Below are 11,724 nucleotides of genomic sequence, written 5' to 3' on the forward strand. Positions count from 1 at the left end.
ACGTTTGTGACGTGTTATACATGTCACTAATTTGTGACATGTGTATCATGTCGCTACTTTTTTTAATTAATCAGACATTTTGTGACATGATATGCACGTCGCTACTTTGTGTCATGCTTTCCACGCCACAACTTTTCTCCGTGTTCTGTGTCATCCTGCATTTTCCTGGCGCTGTCTGTTCCAACAGATAAAACTTGTTGGGTTATGTGTATGACGTTGCGACGTGATTTCCATGTCACTATTTAGTGACGTGATAATCATGACACAAAAAAGTTGTCACGCTCTCCCAAGCGACATAAATGTCCACGTCGCTAATTTTGTGTTGTGACGTGATATTCCATTTTGTGGCATGCAAATCACGTCGTTGTAGAGCTTTTTTTGTAGTGATGATACTTTAATAAATCGCTCGCTTAGAGAAGAACTATGTCCTAGATTGAAATGGTGACTCAGAAGGAATGTTACATCAAGGGCGAGTAAAACAATGATGAGAAGAAGACCCATGATGCAAAAGAACACAACCCAAATGCGGACAATCAACTCGCAAAGGAGTCAGTACACGTCGCCCATGCATAACAGAACAACGTTCAAGCAAAGTGAAAAGCCTACCAAAAACTTCACTCCTTTGAACGCCCGTCGTGAGAAAATATGGCATGAGGTCTTACATATGCATAACATCCCCCATCCTCTAGCTCCCAAGGTTGACATTATGCGGCCACATCCTCACAGTTGGTGAAGGTTTTACAAGGTCATGTGACATCAAAAGGAGGGCTGCTACCAACTTAAAAAGGAGATAAAGCGCCTTATCCAGAAGGAGCACCTGAAGAAATACATCAATGGCAGCTCTGTCAGGGATCACACGATTCTAATCTTTAAGGGAGATATTCCTAAAGTAGTCAGGGATTTATAAGGTAGTCATACACTTTTACAAGACAACCCTTATGGTTTTACAATATATTAAATCAGACGTGTTGAGACAGACTTTCACATATTTCAAGTCTTGTCAGATGATTTTTTCTTGTAGACACTTGCTTGAGTTCACTTGAGATGAGGTTTAAGTTAGTTTCCACTTGGTTTCCGTGATCAGAGAGTCAAGTTCATCAAAGCCTACTAATTTGATTTGCATCTTTAACTACTTTTAGCTTGAGTTGTCAATAAGGACTAGTTGTCATCATTAAAACTTATTGTCTTCATTAAAGATATACCACCTTGAAGTAACCAACAAGACAAGGTTCCACGTTCTCTCCCTTTTTGAAGATGACAACGCACCTCTCAGGGAGGTGGTAAAAGAAACAGATAAAAGTGTTTGAAGTAATCAAACTCTTCCTCAATAAGTAGAGAGTATACTCTCCTCTCCTTGAGAGTATACCTCTCTCCCTTTGTCAAAATCAAAAAGACGGATAAAGATGCATTGCAATAAATTTAAATGTGCAAACATAGACAATTTATAAAGATAAAACATCAGTCATATTATTAATTTAAATTACTAGGAATTCCAAATTTTGAAGGGAAATTTTGCGGAATTATAATAGTATGGAAAAACAAAAATAGGAAAACACATAAATGAGATCACTCATTTTCATAAGCATCATCATCTTTTGGGGTAATTTTCTTGATCCTCTCTATGTCTTTGGCCAGACAAAATATATTTTCAACACTTTGTCAAGTTTTGAGTCTTCTAACTCTTCTTGTTCTTCTTCTTCTTTGACCATTTGATCCTATATTGTTTCTCCATATTTGGAAAGAAATATATTTCTTTGAATGTAGTGTAGGTGATTTTATGGTTAGTTGAGCTTTGCAATTTCGTCCATTGTGTCAATAATGAAGGTTTCTACGAGTCTAGTGATCATTTGTCCATAGAGGAGTCTTGCTGTCGGGATCTCTTTGGATCAGAGATGCGGTTGAAGATTCCTTCTATCTAATTTGTTGGACTTTCTTTGTTCAAAAGCCAAAGTGATAAGATATCTTCCCTAAGAACGTAGGTATGGTTTATACTCCTTGAAAAGAGAATTCTAATTAGGAGGCAGTGAAGGATCCGAACTTTTGGTTTTTGATGGGTTTATTTGAAAAACACGTTCTTTTCCTCAATGTTATTGATGATGTGGCTATTTATGGCTACAAAACGTTAGAAGTTCCTAATTTCTAAGGGTTTGTCAAGGGTGTAGGGAATTCCTATAAAGGGTAGCTCGAAGATTCTTCTAAAGTTGTCTTTGTGAATGTTTACTTCAATTCCTCTCATAGAATTTTTTTAGTGAGGTTCTTACAAGTCTCGGGTTTAAGTAAAATTCTCTCATAAGATTAGGAAAGGATCTGTTTGGTACCTGGGTGAAGAAATATTTCAGGGATGCTTGACATATTTTATAATATGGTTTGTGAACTTTTAGTAGACTTGGCTCCATATACCAGGGATTAATTATCTTCTTCCCTAAAAGTATCATCCTCTCTTATTGTTTTCTGTTTATCAATCCAACAGTGAACACATCTCTTCTTGGGGTTTCTCTAGGTTTTTGGCTTGAAGAGGCCATGATGATTATTTCAACGATATAATGCTTAAGAAGGATTATTAAAAGAGAAGAATTTTGACATGCAAGAGGTAATTAGGTAGCATACCTATTTATAGTGTGCCATCTCATGATTTGATTGTGTATTTTAGGAAGAAAGAGGAATCATGGCATAAATATGAGACTCAAAATGCTTCTCAACCTCAGGTTCAGTTGTCCATATTCATAAATTTTACTACCTTGTTTCTTATTTAATTATACATATGTTACAAGTCTTGCCAGTTTATCTGTTGTTTGGTTCAGGATTTTACCATTCTGCCATTTTAAATACCCATGATGTTTGTGGAGAAACCTTATGGGAGTTGGCAAAGAGAAGTTACTCATCCTTTGAAAATGCTGTGAAAAACAATAAGCATTTCACATATATGTGTGACCTCAACTTCCTCATGTGCAAGGCCATTGATAACCCTGGCAGGACACCATCGTCATCCCTTAGAACTGCACTTGTCTCTGTATTTGATGACCTTATCATTGATGATTCGACTGAAATCTATGAAGAGCTTGGATTGGAAGACTATCTGGCTCATGGTGTTGGCCTGTCGATAGCCATATTTGACGCCATACGGAATTAAAAGTTGGATTGTGCTGGTATATATCCTTCACCCTTTCATTCAAGCTGAGCAGATTCAAGGATTAGTTGATCATATAAAGAGAATACTTGTGGATGGTTGTACAGGAAAAATTAATAATTTAATTATGAGCATTTGGTGAAAATTTTAATGACCAATTCGTAAACTTGATCGCCTCTTCATTTTCAGTTTTTTGTGGTAATTAATACCTTCTACTGTAATGCAAATTATTTCTCTGCTCTGAGTTGGTCTTAAGAAATGAGAGGTTTATTTCAATTCGAAACTTCAACAATTATGACTGCATCAAGTTACTATAATGCTCACACACATTTGCATACATATCAACATTTATTTTATAATGTCATCATTTTTGTTATGACTTGCACTTTGTTTTAGAACACTTATACTCTGATTCTCTCTTCTTTAACACAAATGTGAGATGGCACGTTGTGTTGATATGCACTAAGCCTTTTGGAACCAGACATTGCTCACTAAGTTAAGTTATTGTATTTTCTTAGATAAGCCATTTGCAGGTAAAGAGATAATTTTCTTGATTTAGAAGTGGAATGAAATTTATGACTCTAAGTGATAGCCAATTTTTACTTTTAATTGAAAAATGCTATAAAATGAACCATTATATGATGATAAACAAAACATACTAGAATTCTAATTTAGAGAATCCATTGTAATGTATAGAACTTATAGTAGTAGGTTTTGAATTCCACATATCACATCAGAATTACCATGAAACACTCCCTGTTGCCAACACTCTTCCATTTATTACACAGTAGCCATATTCAATATCCCTCTATAAGGGTACAAAAACATGATACATGAGCACACCAACAATACAATTAGAGTTGTCTATGCTTTTACATATGTATTAAAGTTTCCCCATTAAATATTTATCATGTTAATATATGATAAAAAATTATACATTTCAAAAAATATATAGTTTAATAAAATATTTATAGATTATCATTTATTTTTTATTTAATGTATAATGAAGATGTCATACCTCTTTCTGCTTGAAGTTCTAGATGTCATACCTCTTCCTTATAAATACAGATGCGGGAAAATACCCATTCAAGAAAGCTTTCTCCATCTCTTCCCATGACGTGATACTTCCCGCTGGAAGAGAATAGAACCACTCTTCTGCTTCTTCGGCCAAGGTGAACGGGAACATTCTCAGCTTCTTTGCCTCTTATGTATGCCCTTCAATTTTAAAGTCGTACTCATGGTAAGAAACCTCTGTAGGTGCTTGTTTGCATCTTCATTAACCTTTCCGGTGAATGGTTTTCTTTCTAGCTGATTTATTATGCTCGGATGCAATTGAAAATTGGCCGCATTTACCGGTTGGTTGACAATTGTCAGTCTACCCCCCGGCGTGTTTGTAGCACCGTAGTCACCAAGGATTCTCTCCGGCGCTGGTGGATTCTCTCCCATGACTTCTTCTTCACTTTCAGAATCTGAACCAGAATGAACTGAAACAATCTCTTCTTCAGATTCCAGTTTTTCTCGACGAGCTTGTCTGCGCCTTGCGTGCAAAGTTCTTTCGGTTTCTGCGTCAAAAGGAAATTCAGCTGAGGCCTTACCTCGCATAAACAGATTAGACAATTATTAGAATGAGGGAAAAAATTGCAGAAAACAAAATTTTAGTTGCGGAGCAACAAAATTTCAATTGAACTTAAGTTAAAAATCTGTATTTTGGTAGTCCCCGGCAACAGCGCCAAAACTTGATCGGAAAAATAGCAAGTGTACTATTTTCACCGATGTAGTAATAATGGGTTTTAACCCGAATATCGATCTCGAGGACTACGTAGGAAATACTGCTTCTTAATTTTAATTCAATTGAGCAAAAACAATAGTTTGTGGAATATGGAATAAATCCGTACACATAAAGAAAAGCGGAATTATAAAGTTGATTCTTTTTACTGTAAAAGACATGCTAGGGTGAGTGGTTGCTTTGCCTTGCAATAACCCTGAATTCAGATCTCTTCAACAAGTTCATGGTATTCTATTACCAAACCTCTAGGATGTTTTCCCCTAAGTCCTTAGTGGGAAAACCTTTGGTCTTTCAACCTAATACCTAAGTCCTTAGAGAAATAAGCTGAAACCAAGCCTTTATTTTATCAAAATTTAATTGGTGATTATAGGGTATCCCTAGTCCTAGGTGATATCTACTATAATCAAATTATGCACAAACCCTAACAACTACAGTCCTGTACTTGTTAGCCGTAGATTAATCCTTATTTGACCGATAAAGAAAACATTAAGAACATTGCATAATTTCACTGAATAACATAAACCAATGTGTAGCGGGGAAAATCTGATATCGAAGCCATGAGATTGACTCGAATCAATGTTTCGTTTGAAATCGCCACCGCGCTTTATTTTTTCAAAGGAAAAGGGAAAAGAACGAAAAACCCAAAGTTTTGTTTTTAAAACAAGAAAGAGAACTCAGGTTCGGGTGTTGATTATACAAGGGGAAGGTTTTAAGCACCCCTCATATATGTGGTACTCCACTGGAACTTTTTGAAAATCTGTGTCGTGTGTGCTATAAAACGGTTTGTTTTATTTTTAAAATAAGCTCGGCAAGGCATTAAGCCTTGGGCCTACATACCTCCTCGGTGCAATGGAGAAGTCAGAGCTAATGTAGTTCCGCTTAAAGGGAAAAATGTTTTAAAAACGAATAAACACTTTATCGTCGTTGGAGAGAAATACTCAGCCATTGATCTTGAGCATGAGAACAAATGAGTTCTTTGCATCGCAAATGAAAGAAGGGCTCCAACTCGGATAAAATCAACAAGTATGCCACTAGCTCTCTCACGCGGAAAAGATCTTATTATATCAATCAATTTCAAAATCGTGGGGTATAACCACTCGTTTCGACAATTAACGGTGTCTAAACTTTTGAAGAAAAAGCCACTAAGGGCAAAAGATATTTTTAAATAAAATGTTAAAAAAAAGATTGAAAACATAAGAATATTTTGGAAAAAGGGAGAAGATTTTGAAAATTTAAGAATGGGAGGAGATGAAGAGGCTATCCTATTGCGTAAAATAAAAGCTAAGGAAAGAAACGGTCTAACCGAAGTAAGAAGCCAACACTTGACATTGTGAGTCAAGGTAGATTTCCCATCCTTTGGAATATCAATACTAAACCAACATTATCATTCGGGGATCCAAAGAGACTTATTATCTTAGCACCACTTTGCATTAAGCACATTAAAATTCTGACGGAAATTCGGCAGAGTAACGACTGTTTTCGGGTAAAATCCTTATATCAATGCCTTGGAATTAACCATCAAGGGCTTTCAAGGAAATACCTGCACACATGAACAGACAACAATCCAATGCCAGACAGACAGAATAACAGCAGAGTAACAACAGAATAGGGGGTCCAGAGGCACTAAGTCCATAAGTCCGAATCTCCAAAATGCTAGGGATAGTAACCAATAGTCCAAGAGAGAACCTTAAGTATTTTTTAGATTTTTGTTGTTTATTAGTGTTTTAGCATAAAAGTAAAGTATGGTCCAAGTGGACAAAGAGAAAATGGCGGAAACATAAACATATGTCCAAATGGACAAAGAGAAAATAGCGGGAATATAAACGTCCAAATGGACAAAGAAAAAAAATAGCGGAATGTAAATATGATGAAATGATAAAATAAAAGCAATAAAGCAAGAAATATAAAGAGCGGTATAATAAATTGCGGAAATTAAAGTCAATTGTTAGATGTTAAAGATAACCATCTTGAAACTTGTCAAGTATGTTATCAAAGTTAGTAAGAAAGATCGATGGTGAGTGAAGGATGTTCTCGGATTTAAATTCAATGGAACTTTATCAGAAGCTTGATAAAATCATAGCGACCACACGATAAATTTCCATAAGTCTTAAATCAACCGCATACAATTCTCTTCCATATTTGATCTTTTTTTTATTCGGGACACGAAATATTGCGCTATGTTAAGCAGATCGCCAAGTGATTTATGTAGAAATCACCCTACAACGAGGCCGGTCAAAACTTTATGTGCTAATGCATGCGAGAGAAATCATATGTAGATCATTCTCCGAAAGCAATACCGCACGAAAAGAAAATAGGTAACGATCTAGTCTTTACTAAGAATCCATTAGAATTCTCAAAGTGTTAAGACTTTCATCGATCAAAAGAAAAAAAAAGAGAAGAAGAAGATAAAATGCATAAAGTAAAATCAACTCACACTATCATTAATATCATTCATCTAATATTATGGATTTGGTCGTTTCAAACCTATCAACATCCTAGATCCAATGAAATTAATGAAGTGGAGGAAGAAGAATAAAATTCACAAAAGATAATCAACTCACACTATCATTAATATCATTCATCTAATATTATGGATTAGGTCATTTCAAACCTATCAACATCCTAGATCCAATGATATTAATGAAGTGGAGGAAGAAGAAAGCCAAAACAAGCATAAAAAAGGCAAAAAACCACATTCTGCCAGCAGGAAATCGATTTCATGCAGGGGGAAATCGATTTCCATAGTGCAGTTATCAAAAAAAAACAAGTTACGTTCAGCAGGAAATCAATTTCAGCCTTAAGGAAATCGATTTCATCAGTGTAAATTTCAAGAAAACATCATTTAAAGGCATGAAACTTGATTTGAACAAATATACAAACACCTTATGATCACACATCAACTTGAGCACGAAATTTCCATCACAAAACCAGCAAATATCATCAATATAGCATCAAAGATGCATTGAACACAAGCAATAAAGATCTACATCATGGATCTAGCAAATTACCACTTCTTGGACAAAAATCTTGGAGTAGCTTCAAGAGCAAGCACAAAGTGTATAGATCCTTCAAATTTGGAGAAGAACAACCAAAGAAAAGAGAGAAATGTAGGAGGTTTAGTTAAAAATTAGCAAGATTCAATGTGAATCTCCCTAATCTTATGAAAATGAACTTTGGGTGAGGGTTTTGGAAAGGGTGAGAAATGAATTTGCAAGCAATTTTTTGGCTCTCCAAGCTTGAGAAATGAGAGAGTAGTGGCCTCTATTTATAGGATGAGAGCAAGAGTAGTGGCAATTTGGTCATTTGCTCTTGGTTAATTAACTTGTGTTTAATTGGTGATTAAAGTGGCATTTAAATTGTAAAAATGGTAAAATGAGGTTAAAATGGAATTAATGAAGGGAATTATTTTGGTGAGGTGGAAAATTGGTAAAATGACAAAAATGGTCAAAGAAAATAGGTGCCAAAATCAAATCAAGCTTCCCTCTCTATTTTTTTTTGAATTTCGCCTTAAGGAAATCGATTTCCCCCAGGAGTGAAATCAGTTTCACTCTGTTCCAGAAGAGAATTTGGCGCAAAATACACTAGGGAAATCGATTTACCCAGGAGGAAAATCGATTTCATGCTGTCCAGAATGTGATTTTGTTGAAAATTGCTGTAGGGAAATCGATTTACCCAAGAGGGAAATCGATTTTATCAGTCCAAAATGTGGAAAATGCCTTGTTTATTGCATGTCTTGGCTTGGTACCTACAAAACAAAAGCCTACAAAGAAACAAAGCAATATTTTTGGTATTTGGGTTAGTATAATATGCATACAAGATAAACAATCAATGGTGCTTGATGGTCCCTCTTATTGATGAGGTGAGTGCAACACCACAAACAAAACTTCCAAGTGAAGCTCTTGATTAATGATTGGGATATGAATGATATATGATCTTAGGGTCAAAAATTGGGGTATGACACAATGTATTGATGAAATCAAGAATTCAGAGTCATTACATAAACCAAATCAGGACCACCCCCTAGCATTGGGGGGTTTAGCCTCTCATAATATTCAAGAAACACAAAGCAAAGAATTTAGACATTACAAAGATAATTGGGAACTTTGATCTTCAATGGTGTCCACCGTTGAATCTCTCCGTCTCCGAAACCCTTGATGAAGTTATCTTCTCCTTTTTCTGAATTCTATCGTATGATGCAAAAAAGTTCTTCTCCATTCTCTCAAAATCACTTTTAATTTGTTCTAGGTTTTCAGGTCCCAGACAAATCACCCAAAATGCCCCTGGTACTTTAAAAATAACAAAACTGAAAAATCAGAATTTCTGTCCCGCACAGTTGACACGGCCGTGTCAGCTGACACGGGCAGACCGTGTCAGCTTCTGCCACTTTTGGGGAGAGTTCTTCAGGAGGTCTGACACGGCCGTGTCATCTGACACGGGCAGCCCATGTCAGCCTCTGACTTCAGAATTTGGCTTTGACTTCAACATCAAAGTTGTAGCCCTTTTTGTTAGCAAAATTTTGCCACCGGACCGCGTCATTCCGATTTACGAAGCTCTAGTTATGATCAAAATACTACACGCTTGTCACGATTTTCAGCTTCTTTTACACCAACACTTGTGAACTTTCCATCTGATCCAGAATTAACCTACAACCACCAAGTAGAGAGATCAAAAGCATCTAAAAAGACATGATTATAAACTAAATAACATAATGCAAGCTAATTAACAAAACAAAGGGAAATCAATGAAAACTCTTAAAAAACAACTCAAAGTGTTACCAAACTTGATGATCTTGTGCCGAATTCATAACAAAACCAAGTAGAAATGGTGACCGATCAGCTGTGTTTTGTTAATTTCAGTGTAGGTTATAAACTCATCCATTCCATTTTCACTAAAAACATTACACTCTCATATCAGTTGGGTATTTCAGAAAATGAAGAAGATGCACGACTATGAAAAATTAGGGATTCAGAATTGTTCTCTGTGAATTGTTGGTTACAATGATATTGTTTTTGTCTATATGTTTGAAATAATCTCGTGGTTGTAAACATTTGAAACATTTCTATCTGAAAATTTTGTTAGAAGTGATAAAATGCAATAGTGTGGAAGAATTTTATGGAAGATAAGCCTACTCTTTAATAATATGTTCGGTGGTGCGTAGAACGTGGAAGGCATATCAGTCTGACAAGAGAAGCTTGATTTTGAAAGTAAGTGATATTTATATTGTGATTCATTTCAGTTAGTTAAACTAAATATTAATAAAATACTCACTTCTAGGTTCCTTCAAGTTAGAGACACATATACTTTTCCTGGACTAAAGTGGATAGTAGAGAACCACACACCTTAAATAAGGTCATTATTAGTTCAAGAGAAATATCATCATCTACCATTCATCATCTATCACTGCATCTCATGCAAAAACATGTGCTTTACCATTCTCCATTGTACATTCCTGCTAAAATTTCCTAAGTATGTACTGGGGCATGAGATTCTAAAATTGGGTTGATTTTTCAAATATAACAAGCAGTTTTATGTTTTAGACCTCCTAAGATTGTGGAATTTGTAGCATTTGGAGGCATGTGTTTCCTCATGGGTAGTTATTTTTTTTCTATTTACTTACTCAAACAATTCAATTTGTAAAATTCTGATAGATGTAGAGCTGAAATGTGATGTTGATGTTTTGACTACATTATTACCATGAATCCAGGATTTGAGGAACTATAGCAGCATGGACCAGACAACTATATACACTTTCTTAAATGTCCATTTTGTTGTCGGCTGGTGTCGCCCTCGGTTTTTTATATCTCTCGTGAGAGATACGAACTGACTCTTCTTTTGTTTTTGAGTTTTGAAAATCAGAGAGTCGCCACCGACTTTTATTTTATCCAATTAAGGAAAGGTTTATAAAAGAAACAGAAAAAAGACCTTTAAGAGATTTTGGGTTCGGGGGTAGGTTATACAAAGGGAAGGTATTAGCACCCCTTTGTATCCATGGTTATCCATGGGCTCTTAATTGCTTAGCTCACTTGTTTGAATCATTTGTCTTGTCTTGAAATGCTTGTATGTGGTTTTAAAATTCATTTTGTAAATTGACTTTGTAATGATCCTTGTGCGGATGTATACAAAGTGTTTTATCTTTCGAAAGATGTCTTGAAAAAAAGAGCTTTAACTTCGTAATGATCCTTGTTTGGATATATACCAAGTATTGTCTTTTTTGAAAGTTTTATTTTGAAAAACAATGATATATGAGACATTTGTTGTTTTGTTTTGATTTGAGCAAGCAATTAGGAGATCTACCCTAAGTTCATAAGGTCCTTTCCTATTTCTTTTAGAAAATTCTCCTTTGACCGGATGTAAACAAAAGTTGGGATTTGTATTTGAAACAGTAGAATTGATTTTGAAAAGAGTAACAGAGGGATTACCCTAAGAGGTGCAAGTGTGATTGTGTTTTGATTCAGATATTTTTATCTTTGAAGTTAGTGATCTAACGCTTCAGTTGTTATTCTTGGCATACATGCAGTTTTATATGTACGGAATTTAAAGTGCGGGAATGTAAAATGCGGAAAGTAAATCTACGCTATTACATCGATTGTGCGGGAAATGTAAACTACGCTATTTACATGATTTTGACAACCTATACACTTATCTATGAATTTAAATTGCAATAAGATAAAAGGAAGTATTTTTGGATTTTTTGTATGGTTGATTTTAATTAGAATTAATGCATAATTAATTTAATTAAAATGAGAAAAAGGTAGAAATAAAATTTAAACCTAAAAAATTAAGTCTAAAATATGTTCATATTGCTTGTTAA

General features: G+C 35.1%; 1 long non-coding RNA gene across 1 annotated transcript; it reads left to right on the forward strand.

Annotated features, from left to right (window-relative positions):
* The first annotated feature begins 10,040 nt into the window (after nt 1–10,040).
* Nucleotides 10,041–10,669, forward strand: LOC131643200 (uncharacterized). Its single transcript, XR_009296157.1, has 3 exons — nt 10,041–10,117; nt 10,451–10,503; nt 10,618–10,669. It is a non-coding gene; the product is annotated as an uncharacterized LOC131643200 (long non-coding RNA).
* Nucleotides 10,670–11,724: the final 1,055 nt, after the last annotated feature.

This window comes from Vicia villosa, unplaced genomic scaffold (genome assembly GCF_029867415.1).
Source record: "Vicia villosa cultivar HV-30 ecotype Madison, WI unplaced genomic scaffold, Vvil1.0 scaffold8, whole genome shotgun sequence".
Classification (NCBI taxonomy): domain Eukaryota; kingdom Viridiplantae; phylum Streptophyta; class Magnoliopsida; order Fabales; family Fabaceae; genus Vicia; species Vicia villosa.